This window comes from Suncus etruscus, chromosome 15 (assembly GCF_024139225.1).
Source record: "Suncus etruscus isolate mSunEtr1 chromosome 15, mSunEtr1.pri.cur, whole genome shotgun sequence".
NCBI lineage: Eukaryota > Metazoa > Chordata > Mammalia > Eulipotyphla > Soricidae > Suncus > Suncus etruscus.
The window spans coordinates 36,271,938-36,286,323 of record NC_064862.1 but is presented as its reverse complement, the minus strand read 5'-3'; the positions used below and the strand labels follow the sequence as shown (position 1 = coordinate 36,286,323).

Genomic DNA, 14,386 nt, shown 5'->3' with positions numbered 1-14,386 from the left:
CCCAGCTAGGGTAAAAGCACATAACTTTTTTAGAGAAAAGGAGGAAGGAATACTCTCAGAACGTCATTAACAAGGCCAAGACTAAGGAAGCAAGCACATTAAAATACTTACGTTTGGTAAAGGGATCTTGTAGACATCCACTGCTATGTTTCATGGCTTTGGAAGGAGAAACAGTGGTTATTAATAGAATTGGGCCAGGGCCACTCCTGAATAATTTGTAAAGGCAATTGGTTCTTTTCCCCCTCATTCTGGCCTTTGAACTAGCCATATCCTTTAAAAGAAGGTGACCTTTCATAAGGGAAAGAATCCTTGATATATCTGTAGTTAGAACTGAAAAGGCTAAACAGATGTTATCTATTTCATGAACTGGGCTAAATGTAGTCCTCTTATTAACAAGGAATGAGGTGTTGTCCAAGGATAGAAGATGCTATAGGGTAGGGTACTGGATTATAGGGATTTTCCTTATTTTTTCTGTGTACACTGAATATGTTTTTTGTAATTTTGTATCTTGCTGTGAACATGAATGTATAATGAATAGTTACTGTATGAGTTTCTGTTTTATCAAACTAGTAAGTTTGGATTCCTACATACTCCTGTGTGCAAGATATGTCCATTTCAATAACTTTTAAGTCTTAGGTTACTATCATCAATCTATTTACTACTTATCTAATCTATAACTGCTATGAAGACCTATAGAAACTTCACTTCTCTCTGAAAAGCACCTTATCCTATACTTAACTATCAGAAGCTTAGTTATCCTTTTCATTAAATTTTTTTTGTTTTTGTTTTTGGGTCACACCCAGCAGCACTTGGGGTTATTCCTGGCTGTACGCTCAAAAAACACCCCTGGCAGGCACGGGCAGGGGGACCATATGGGATGCCGGGATATGAACCACCATCCTTCTGCATACAAGGCAAACGCCTTACCTCCATTCTATCTCTCCGGCCCCTAGTTATCCCTTTTAGAATTGAGGAGGAAGGACAATAGATAACAGTAGTTGTGAGTATAATATTCATGTTTTAGATTATTTTCCAGTGTGGGTTGTTTATATTTTCTCTGTTTTTGATTATTTATTTGATAAACACTTTGAACATTTTACCAGTCTTTTATTAGTGTCCCATTCCAAAGCACATGAGGACAAGTTAAACTTCATTTTTTTTAAGTGTAAAAAGTGTGTGAGTTTCACATGTCTGGTTTTAGGTAGAAACAACCCTGTTTATAAACAGATTTTCAGACTTTTGTGTGCTATTCTCTTTCTGTAGTAAAAGTAGGACATGTCTCATTTTTGTGATTAGTATTGTCAACACTTAATATTGTTTGCTGTACTAAAGTATACTCTTAAGGAGTATAGATTTTTTTTTTCTATAGGTTCCAGTGAAAATGACTCCTGCCATTTTCCTTCCATTAACTTTGCTATGCTTCCCCCATTTCTCACATTGATGTACTTTTTTTTTTTTTTATTTTTGGTCATACTGAACTTTCTTTTCTTTTCCTTAAGTAGATCACATTTATTTTTCCTGATCCAAAGACTTTGCAGTTGCTTTTCTCTTTCTTAGAATGTTTTCCCCAAGACCTGCATGGCTTGCTACCTCATTTAATTATTTGACATTTTCTTTGGTTTTTTGAGCTTCTCCAGTGTTTTTTTTTTTTTTTTTTGGGGGGGGGGGGCCCACACCCAGCTGTGCTCAGGGGTTACTCCTGGCTGTCTGCTCAGAAATAGCTCCTGGCAGGCACGGGGGACTAGATGGGACACCAGGATTCGAACCAACCACCTTTGGTCCTGGATCGGCTGCTTGCAAGGCAAACGCCACTGTGCTATCTCTCCGGGCCCATTTCTCCAGTGTTCTTAAAATGATACAATGAGTATCATTTCCTTCCCTTTCATCTCCTTTAAGGCACTTTATGTATCCCCATTCTATCCCATCTTCCCAATCTAGGAAGAGTTCTTAAATTTTTTCACCAAAATTTGAAGAGATTATCATTAAGGGCTTTGCTTCTCTTAGAATTGAGCTAGCTTGAGTCAATTTCTGTGCCTGCAACATAAGAAAATAGTGAGTTGAGTTCTTTCAGGAGCTTTCTCTTTTTCTATTAATACCTCTATATTTTTAAAGGCATTGTCACTTTGTTTTGTTTACAAATATATTGAATATCTGTCAAATTACTATTTTGTTACTATCCTTTGTGAATCTTGTCTATTTTTCTTGCTTTTAGAGAAAATTACCATTTTATTAATGTTGCCCAGAATGTTAGTAAATATCAAATGTAGTAATAAAATGTTTCTTCAAAAACGTTTTTGCTATTTTCACTAATAACATGGCATGTTTTTAGTTTAATATTATGCATGGGACTGGTGTAATGTGAACAGGCCTAAAGTAAGTATGCCTTGAGTATAAAGAAAGATGAATGAGAGGAAAAAGCATGGGGTCAGAGGCTAATAGCCTCATACACTGAGAGCCTCAACTGTCCTCCACCTACTATATTTAAAGCTTAGAGCCATTAATTATCGGAATGAGAACAACATTCTTTTGTTAAATGTCTATCTTGTCTAGACTTATACATTTGAGTATTTAGAGATGAACATCTTTTTAATGGGTTTTCTCAAGGGTGGTACTCAAGATTGTTTGTGATACTAGGAACTGAACCTTAGCCAGTTGCATGGCAAGTGTACTGTATTATCTCTCTGGACCAAACTGATCTTTTCATTTATCATTTTGCTAAAATTTTATTTTTCTTGGAGCTTTGTTTTTATACATTCCTACATGTCTGTGTATGACTGTACTTATAAACATCTTTTCCAAATTGCTTCATAGGTTACTGAAAATATATTTTCTGGGTTTTTTTGTTTGTTTGTTTGTTTGGGAGCCACACTTTAGGGCTTACTCCTGATTCTGCAATTGAAATCATTCCTTGTGGGCAGGCAGAGCATATGGAGTGCTGAGGATAGAACCAGGGTTGATCACATATATAAGGCTAGCACCTTACTGTTGTGTATGTAAATATTTTAGGGATTATGTTACTGACCCTACCCTGATGGGTGATTGTGCCCTACCCTAGGGTGTGACCTGGCATTCTGCCCCCACCCTAGGGTGGTACCTGATTCTGCTTCCACCATTGGGTGGTATCTGCTCCCACCATTGGGTGGTACCTGATTCTGGGGGATAAAAAGGGTCTGTGGAAGGCAAGAGGCTTTTGTCTGGAACTTATGCTGAGTCTTTGGACTTCAGTCTTGTCCACTGAATAAAGCTAATATTTCCACAAGCCTGAATGTCTGCAAGCTGTTTACCCACCATTTCACCTCAGAACCGTGGGTGGCTCCTGGGTAAATTGTAATGTCCTCTGGGCATAGTATATCTAATCCGGCACTTTCTGATGTGGATTGAATTAATTCCCTTATTGTGATGTATTTTCTTGGGCTGGGCTTGGCCTTGGAAGGATTATTGTCTGTGAGCTTTGCCCCTGATTTGGAAGGGCCTGGGGGGAGGCCCTGTGGGCGTTTTCCTACATCTCGTATGTGTGTCCTTGAGGAACTGAATTTATAAGGAAACAGCAATTTCTTTTGATATGCCCCTGTTTTCCACAATGGTATTATGTTGCAAGTCAGCCCCTGAAGAGGTTGACTGATGGAGAGATGGAGGATGAGGTCTTTCCTCTCCAGCTCAGAGCACGCGTCTGCCACCCTTGTCAAGCACAGGGTTCTGAGGTGAAAAGGCGGGTAAACAGCTTGCAGACAGGCTTGTGGAAATGTTAGCTTTATTCAGTGGACAAGACTGAAGTCCAAAGACTCAGCATAAGTTCCAGACAAAAGCCTCTTGCCTTCCACAGACCCTTGTTTTTATCCCCCAGAATCAGGTACCACCCAATGGTGGGATCAGATACCACCCAATGGTGGAAGCAGAATCAGGTATCACCCTATGGTGGGGGCAGAATGCCAGGTCACACCCTAGGGTAGGGCACAATCACTGATCAGGGTAGGGTCAGTAACATAATAAGCCCTTAAAATATTTACATACACAACACCTTACCAATTGTGCTATCTCTTTTCTTAACATGTTTTCTACTTTTTGGTATAAATATGGAGTGTTTCTAGGAATGTTTTATTTCTTCTTTTCCTAATGAATATTGTATATAAGGCAAAGGAATGAATTTTATGTATGGAAGGTAAAGAATAAAGAACAACATGGATTCTGATAATGGTGGATAAGAGGGTGATAATATGAAAAGTAAAGAATGGGTAAAGAGGGATTAATATTAGTGGTGGTGACTGGTAATATTTTTCCTAGAAAACAAAACCTTATTTGAGCAAATCTAGAGATCTAATAGGCTCAGTTCCCCATCTCTCAAAGCAATCAAAGGTAGATTCCATGAAGTCATCCTTTTAAGCCAACTAGATTATTCAGTGGTTTTATGTAACAGATTAAGCTCTAAAATAGCCCAGATGCATCAAGTGGTATAAATTATAGCATACCACTGTGTTTTATTTAAGATAAATAAGGTTTTATTCTATTCTTAGCACTGAAGTAAATCAAGACCTATAATAACCAGAGAATCTAGAAATTTTTGCTTCTCATCTATACCTTTAGGAGAATAATAGCCAACATTTTATTTTACTCAATTCTTTTTTTTGGGGGGGGGCACACCCTGCGACACTCCGGTTACTCCTGGCTCTCTGCTCAGAAATCGCTCCTGGCAGGCATGGGTACCATATGGGATATAGAATGCCAGGATTCAAACCAACTTTAGTCCTGGGTCGGCTGCTTGCAAGGCAAACTCCCTACTGCTATGCTATCTCTGGCCCTTTTTTTTTTTTTTTTCAATTAAAAAAATTTTTTTTGTTTTTGTTTTGGGGCCACACCAGGGACACTCATGGGTTACTCCTGGCTATGCGCTCAGAAATCGCTACTGGCAATAAAAACAAAAGGGGCTGGAACAGTGCTGCTAGAGGTAAGGTTTCTGCCTTGGAAACGCTAGCCTAGGATGGACCGCGCAGTTTGATCTCTCGGCATCCCATATGGTCCCCCTCACCCCAAACCAGGAGTGATTTCTGAGTGCATAACCAGGATTAACCCCTGAGCACCAACGGGTCAAATGGCATGTGTCCCAGAAAACAAAAAATCACTCCTGGCTTGGGGACCATATGGGACACCAGGGGATCAAACCACTGTCCATCCTAGGTTAGTGCATGCAAGGCAAACACCTTCTGCTTATGTCACTGCTCCGGCCCCATTTTACTTAATTCTTAAAATTTTTAAATATTGGGTCAAGACTGTCAGTGCACAGGATTACTCCAAATAATATACTCAGGAATCACTCTTTGTTTGTTTTGAGGCCACATTCAGTAGTATTTAAAGCTCTTATTTCTGGCTCTGCCTTCACTCCTGAATGTCTCAGGGTGCCAGCAAGAAATATGGATCAGCCAAATGCAAGGCAAATGTTGTATCCATTGTATTGTCGTTTTGGCCATCTGGGATCACTCCTGGTAAGGTTTGAGTACTGGGTATTGAACCCTGCTTTGGCTTCATGGAAAGCAAATTCTTTGTTCACTGTCCTATCTCTCCTACACTATTTTTTTACTGAACAATTTTATAATAATAGATGTAACATGAGCTTACTTTGTTAATAGACTCAGTTAAAATAAAGTTATCTGTTAGCCATGAAAACATGTTTATTTTATCAAACCAATAATAATCCTAAATCATATTAACTTGAAAACATTTGGGTTAATTTTCGGGGGCGAATTGGGTTTTTGGGCCACAAACAGCAGCACTCGGGTTACTCTCAGCTCTGTGCTCAGCAGTATCTCCTGGCAGGCTCGAGGGACCACAAGGGATATCAGGGATCAAACTCAGGTCAGTTCTGGGTGGGCTGCATACAAGGCAAATACCCTACCACTGTGCTATCATCCATTGGGTTATTATAAAATTTAAAAGTTTTATAAAAGTGTTATTTTTTTAAAAGTGTATTTTATAATGCTTGAATTTTAAGGCACTCAAGTCAATTTTTGATAATACCATGCATAAATAAGAATTATATTACAATGCATATATAACATTTATGTGGGACATATCAACATACAATGATTTCTAGTTTTCATTTTAAAGTTTTAAATTTGAGGGGCCAGAGAGATAGCATAGTGGTCAGGTGTTTGCCTTGCAAGTGGCCAACCCAGGACCAAAGGTGGTTCAAATCCTGGCTCCCATATGGTCCCCCATAACACCAGGAGCGATTTCTTAGCAGAGAGCCAGGAGTAACCCCTGAGCGCTGCAGTGTGTGGCCCAAAAACCAAAAAAAATTTTGAGTCATATGACGCAAAGGTACATAAAGGAACAGTTAGATAAGACAGCCCAGTTTCTAAATCCCTGTTGCTTTTCCTCTTATGAGAGACTTCTCTCTACATTGAATATTTTGACAATTGTCAAACCTATGTTGGAATTTTTTATTTTTGAAGTAACAATATTTATTCTTCTGGTCCATAAGCATAGAATATTTTTTTCATTTTGTAATGTCCTCTGTCTCTAAAGCAATATTTTTTTTTGTTTTTTGGTGAAGCTCAGGGATTACTCCTGGCTATGCGCTCAGAAATTGCTCCTGGCTTGGAGGACCATATGGGACATGGGGGGATCAAACCGTGGTCTGTCCTAGGTGCAACGAAAATGCCCTTCTGCTTGCACCACCACTCCAGCCCCTAAAACAATTTATTTCTTTTTAATTTAAAATTTACTTTTTCATTTTTAGAAAAAGTAGTTTATCCTGATGGTTTATGGAGGGATGCCTAACTCTTTACACCTTTTCAGAAGTGTCTGCAAAGCAATATTGGCTGCTCTCTGGACACTAATAGAAGGGTCTTGCTGAAATGCTTAGAGCCATGCAGTCATTTGCTCTCTGTCTAGTAATCCTGTGTATTGTCCAGTCAACTTGACAATAATGTAAGTTTGACAGCTGCACTTCTGATAGTCTCCCAGTTGGTGTTGAAAAAGGTGAATGAGTGTATGTAAGGATCCATAAGATTTCCTGGTTTTTCTTTGCCAGTTTGCCCATAGACATCTTTAGCCCTTGATCCCCATCTCTTGATCCTCAAAGAGATGCTCTAACATGCCAGAGCGCTAATGGAGACCCAGAAAGGGAATACAGACTATCAGAATATGGTGACAAGCAATTCCAATTTTGGGGTTGGGGTCTCAAAGGTGGATCAGGAATGAAATCATGTTCTTTTATATTTCTTCAGCAAAAAAAACCTTTGGGCGCCAGTTGTAGAATCAAATAATTAATGATGGTGCTGGATAGAGGTGGATGATGAAGGGATTTTTCTCTGCCATTTCAGGCCACGTGGCTCCGCAATCCCCATTCAGTTGGCGGGTCCCAGGTTTAGGTGAATGGCGGAATTAGACTCATCCAGAGACAGGCATCAGAAAACATCAACTTTATTCATGCCCTATCCACCACATGTGTGGCCTATATCATAACCTTTTAAGCATTCAGCCATTTTTAGCTAACCCTGCATCTTAACTCCTGTCAGCCATCTTCCCTTTGACCTCCATGCTGGCAAAAGACCAAAAAGGGCCCTAATCCCCTCTGGTCAAAGCCTTATCTACCTTTTCCAAGACCCTTCTCAGGAAATGGGTGGGGTCTTGCTGGTAAGGTCAAGTTACCTAGGAAGAATGGGTGGGATGAGGCTTCATCAATAAAGTGATGACAGTCAAACTTCATTCAGCTCATCTTCAAAGAAGGTTCTTTTTCAGTACAATTTCTTTAAAGTAGAAGCTCACATCTTGGTCTGTGAGCAACTCAAGGATCTTTTTTGGAGCTTTTTTTTTTTTATGTGTTTCAAGCTTTCACAGATTACTTCACTGAGGGCCAGGTGATAGAGGCCTCTGATGGCAGACTAATTGTATCTAACTGCTTATGCTTCTTCACCTTGTGAGGAGATCCAGAAGCTGCATTACCAAGCCCTCGGTTGGCCATTTGCCTCAAAGTTGCATTGGAGATCTAGATACTCTGATCCATCAAAATTCTAAAACAATTTAAGCAATTTAATGTTATCAAGGTATAGATATCCCATATCTTTGGCTGAGGTGATTCCTAGCTACTTGATATCCTTGGATACATTTTAAATGGAATAGATTCCTTGATCTCTTTTCTCTGTTTTTTTTTTTTTTTATATATGAATGCAACCTAATTTTGTGTTTGACTTTGAAGTCAACTATTTTGCTCATGTATTGATTCATTGTTTCTAGGAGCTTTTTTGGACTAGTTTTAGAACTGTTTACGATATATATATATATATATATATATATATATATATATATATATAATGTGCAAATGGTGATAATTTTACTTCTTTTCCAATTTGGATCCCTTCATTTTTCCTACATGATTTCTGTAGTCAGAATTTCTAATACTACAGTGAATAAAAATGGCAACAGTGGACATCCTTGCCTTGTACCTGGTCTCTAAATGGTTTCAGTTTTTCAACATTAAGAATGATACTAGGGGACTGGAGAGAGAGATCACAGTGGTAGGGTTTTTGCCTTGCATCCAGCCAACCCAGGACAGTCAGCAGTTCGAAACCCAGCATCCCAAAATACCTTGAGCCTGCTAGGAGCAATTTCTGAGCACAGAGCCAGGAATAACCCCTGAGTGCTGCCGGGTATGAGGCCCCCCCAAAAAAAATGAATAAGTATGATACTAGGACCAGAGCTGTGGCACTAGAGGTAAGGCATCTGCCTTGCAAGTGCTAGCCTAGGACAGACTCTGGTTAGATCCCCCAGTGTCCTATATGGTCCCCGAAGCCAGGAGCAATTTTTGACCACATAGCCAGGAGTAACCCCTGAGCATCAAATGGGTGTGCCCCCTCCAAAAAAAGAATGATACTAGCTGTGGATTTGTTATAGATGACCCATACTATCACAAGGGAAGTTCTCTCCACCCTTATTTTGTTGAATATTTTTTATGAATGAATGTTGGATATTAGCAAAAGCTTTCTCTGAATCAATATATATGATCATATGGTTTTTTATTAATGTATATTTTGGAAAAGATTGAGATTAATAACTGAATAAAAGTAGCAAATCTACTCTAAAGATTTGATAAAATTCATCTGTGAATGCATCCAAACCAATACTTTTGTTCTTGGGATAACAAAAGTTTTTATTTCTTTACTTATGATTGGCCTGTTTAGGCCATTTTTTAATGTCAATGGACTAAATTATCCTATTAAAAAGCACAAAGTATCTGGATGGATCAGGAAAGAAAATCCATTCATCTGTTGCTTATACGAAACATACCTAAACCTAAAGTATAATACAGATTCAGAGTGACAAAATGGAAACAACCATACATGCCAAATGGAAGTGGGAAAAAAAAACCATGGGACTGCCATATTAGAGCAGACCAAATAGCTTTCAACAAGGTAATTAGATACAGTGTTGAACACTAAATTGGTTAAAGGTTTCATTGCCTGTGTCTCTGACTCCTTCCTGGGGAATATTGGACAGAATTGTCACCAGCAAATTCTCATCAAGAGATGCTGTCAGACCAGCTCCCCTCCCTAACCACCCCCAGCCAATGACAGAGAAAGTCTCCATTACCTTTTGCCCTCTGCTGCAATCAGCCAGCTCCACTTTAGCTGTCTCCACTCATTTTTTATTTTTTATTTTTATTTTTTTGGTTTTGGGGCCACACCCGGAGGTGCTCAGGGGTTACTCCTGACTCTCTGCTCAGAAATAGCTCCTGGCAGGCACAGGGGACCATATGGGACACCGGGATTCGAACCAACCACCTTTAGTCATGGATCGGCTGCTTGCAAGGCAAACACCGCTGTGCTATCTCTCCGGGCCCTCCACTCATTTTTTAAATATCCCTGAAAATTCCTGGGCTCTCTCTCTGAGAATGGGAAGTTAACAATTTTCCAGACTTTTAGGTTCACAGGAGACTAAGAGATGATGGGTAATATCTAGGTAAATGGTCAGGTAGATAAGTAAAAAGGCCCTAAGCTAGACAAACCAATCTGTAAAATGCTCACATTCTTAGTAACATTCTTGTCACTTGACAAGTAACACAGTTTCAATTTTTGGATTAAAAAATCCCCCAAAATTGAGGCATATTTAACTTAATTCTATAGTAAGTTCCTCCCCTTCTTCAGAGTATATTTTTTCCTTTCCCTTTTTTTTTTCTTTTGGTATTTGGGCCATACCCGTTTGACGCTCAGGGGTTACTCCTGGCTATGAGCTCAGAAATCGCTCCTGGCTTGGGAAGGACCATATGGGACGCCGGGGGATCGAACCACGGTCCATCCTACAGTAGCACTTGCAAGGCAGACACCTTACCTCTAGCGCCACCTTCCCGGCCCCTTTCCTTTCCCTTTTACTATCAAACAAATCTTTCAATTTCCAAATGAGTCTGAGCAATGACAGCAGGTCTCTGTCATTGTTCCCAGGTTCTTTGATATTTTCAAGATTGAAAATACAGGTTAATAAAGATGTCCAGACTCAGAGTTTGAAAATGAAAAGTTTATTGGAAAGTTAAATATGACTTGGTGTGTTAGGGAACAGTCAAAGAATCAAGATTGCAGCCAGGGTGGAAGAGAAATGAGTTTATTATTATATACTAAGTACCCAGGTAGCCCTGGGAACACTTGGCCCCAAAGAAAATTAAGGGTCCACGTGTTTTTGTTTGTTTGTTTGTTTTAATATATTTTTATCTTAACATAATTTTTATTTTGATCATAGTGGCTTACATATTGTTGACAATAATATTTTAGGTACATATTTACATAAAATCAGGCGGGATTCCCATCACTGGTTTGTCCTCCCTACTCCTCCGTTTTTGTCCTACCTCCCATATCCTCTTCCCTCACCCCCAGGGCTGCTAGAATATGTGGTCCCCTCTGTACCTATCCTATTACTTAGTAGTCTTGCACCTGTTTGGTCCTGATGCCTCCCTTATTTCCCCCTCTAATTGGGAGGCAGGACTAGGTAGTTCAAGTTATGTGGTTTTGTTTGAAGAGGAGAAAAGTAATAAACTGGGGTAAAAGTCTAATATGCCGAAAATAAGCGAAATTCTTCAGAGGCTCTCATCATCGGTTTGAGAGATGAAGGAGAAAAAGAAGGTGAAACACTCCACCACTACGAAAAGAACTGTCAAATATCTATTAAGGATTCCAACAAAACGCTAAGCACCACAAAAACGAAACAAAACAAACAAACAAACAACCAAAAAACGCCATGGTCTTGAGATAAGCAACATGGCAGAGCACATAAAGAGAGAAAAGAAGGGGCCAGAGAGATAGCATGGAGGTAAGGCGTTTGCCTTTCATGCAGGAGGTCATCGGCTCGAATCTTGGTGCCCCATATGGTCCCTCATGCCTGCCAGGAGCAATCTCTGAGCCTGGAGCCAGGCATAACCCCTGAGCACTGCCGGTGCTACCCAAAAACCAGAAAAAAAAAAGAGAGGAGAAAAAAAGATAAGTATAAGTGGGGGCAACAACTTCAATAACCACACCAAAACAAATAAATCAACAAAAATAGATAGGTAAATAAAAATAACGATAATAGTACATGAAGATAAAAAATAATATATGAAAAATAAACAATGTTTTGTGGGGTTTTTTTCCCTCCTGCCCAGGCACAGTAAATTTGGGGTCATTCAAAAAGGGATTCACATGGCCTAAGAGATATGGGGTTTCTCCGCCCTTGGAGTATATTGTCATGGGATCAACTATAGACTCTGTTCATGATCCTTTACTCTCCCGGTGGTGCATTTGTGGTGTTTGGGAGACTTCTGCTCCGTCCTCTGTATCTAGAGATCTCAGTATCTGCACAGTTTCAGGGGTGGGACTTATGATGAAGTCAGTCTTTGTGGTTGTAGAAGTTCTGTTCCCTCAGTGTCATTTTAATCCATCTTCTGTGGTTGGTGGTCTTGGTCTTGGCACTAAACCTGGGATGGCACCTAGGATAACGCCTTTCTTTGTGTTTCCAGAAGCCCCATTCCGTTACAGTTGTCTCTGCCAAGCCTTTGGAACTGGGGATCATAGTTGTTGTGCAGTTCGTAGCTCAAACCCTAGACTAGGGCTTTTTTATTGGTCCCAAGATATATATAGTCTGGTCATGGTTCTAGCAGCCAGTCATCTGTAAATCGCGATCTTGGTTTTTGGACCTACCAGCGGGTGACAAGTCTTCTGATTTTGTCTTATCGATGGCTGGTAAGGTAGGATAACCTGCTCTTAGGTCAAGTTCCCATTTTCCTCGTTGTCAGGATATTGTATTAGAGCTGGCACTCGTTGGTGTTCCAGCAGTATTAAGGTTGTCCCGGATGGGGTTTGTTTCCTGCAGCTGTTGTGAAGAACTGTGCCGTTTCTGTGACTGGGATCCAGGGTTCAAGACTGGACGGATGGGATCTAATCTCCTGAGGTCTAAGTTAATTCCACATGACATATTTTCAAGGTAGGAGTTATCCCTGTATTGTAAACAACTATGAGTTCCTATCTCTAGTAGATAAGAGCTCTGTTTGTTTTAATATTTTAAGCAAACGGGCTGGAGAGATAGCACAGCAGCAGAGCTTTTGCCTTGCACACAGCTGACCCAGGATGGAGGGTGGTTTGAATCCCGGCATCCCATATGGTCCTCTATGCCTGCCAGAAGTAATACCTAATTGTCACCAGGTGTGAGCCAAAACCAATGTATGTATGTATGTATGTATGTATGTATGTATGTATGTATGTATGTGTATATATATAAATACAAACACATTCTAACAACTTGAATTGTAGTTAATACTGATGTGATTTTGAAAAAAAAAAGTGTTTAATATTGCTTCAGTTCCTATGCTCTGGTGATTCTAGAACCAGGCACCCCCACTTGGCAGCCAACATAACATTGGACTGGAGTATGTGTAGTTTGACAAAACAGCATATAAAGTAATTTGGAGGAGGAAAAGGTCTGCATCTGCCTAAGAGGTGGATTATTTTTAATTTTAGGACATATTTCACAATTGGTATTCCCATTCTTCACTATTTTTAAAATGAAATTATTGAATAATAAAGATACCTAGTCTTAGTGTTAGAAATATAAATTTCAGGGCCTGATGATCATTCAGTTGGTAGGGTATTTGCCTTGCATGTGACTGACATGGGTTCTATCCTTGGCATCCCATATGATTCTTTGAGCCATCAGGAGTAATTCCTAAGTACAGACCTAGAAGGAACTGCTGAGCATCATTGAATTTTGCCCCAAAATAAAAAACAAACAGGAATAGAAGTTTATTAAAAGGTAGAAGAGATATAATTTCTCAATAAGGGAGGGATTTAGAAACAGTATAGCACTAAATTAAGTATGTTAAGTATGGCTCTTTTATTGAGAAGGTGTTTAGTAAAACAAGGTTTGGGACTTTGTGCTTCTTATTAAGTGACTATATTGTACAAGGAATGCAAAGATTCCTATTTTTTACATAACCAGTCTGTTTAGTTATTTATTGGTCATTTGGCAAGGTATTGTCTGTTATCTCTTGTTTTGCTGTACAGAACAATAATTATGCTCTTGTAAAGTTGTTAACTTTCAAGTCTCAGAATGAGCCCAAGAATTTGAAGAAATGTTAGAACTGTGTCCTTATATATAAATATAGTAAATAAACCATAATTATTTGATTAAATAATGATTATTATTATGATGATGATTTGTACATTTTAAAAGTAGTTTGGTGTTACTGTCATCTCTCCCATTGATTAAGACATGTTCTTTACTCATGGTAGCAAGGATGTGAACAATCCTACAAGGCTTAGTGATTTCTTAAGACAAGAAAACTTAGTACAGGAAAATTGAAAGATTTGTGGGATCCATTTTACATTTTATCTTTGTGCAGTACTTTTGTTTGCTAATCTACCTGTGAATAAAATCCATGGTGTTTTTCTTTTTTAAAGGTTTTAGTTACAAATATATGTTAGGTTCATTCATATTACAGATGGCAGGATTTTCTTTAATTTATTTATTTATTTTTTGGTCGGTGGGGGAAGTTGAATAGTATTCCACTGTATAACTATCACAATCTTTTGCTTTTGGGAAGTGGCATGACAACCTCCTTGTTTTGATTTTTATCTCCCTGAGGATTAGTGATGTGGAGCATTTTCTCATGTGTCTTTTAGTCATTTGTATTTCTTCTTTGAGGAATTGTCTGTTCGTTTTTTCTCTCCATTTTTTGATGGAGTTAGATTTTTTTTCTTTTTTCTTTTTTTTTAAGATTTTTTTTATTTATTTAAACACCGTGATTACAAACATGATTATGGTTGTATGATTACAGTCATGTAAAGAACACCCCCCCTTCACCAGTGCAACATTCCCACCACCAATTTCCCAGATCTCCCTCCTCCCCACCCCCCTACACCTGTACTCGAGACAG

At 39.1% G+C, this 14,386-nt stretch overlaps 1 protein-coding gene across 2 annotated transcripts in view; it reads left to right on the top strand.

Annotated features, from left to right (window-relative positions):
* LOC126030744 (zinc finger protein 280B-like) overlaps positions 1 to 14,386 on the top strand; it is a 307,853-nt gene that overhangs the window by 13,699 nt on the left and 279,768 nt on the right. The window lies entirely within an intron of this gene.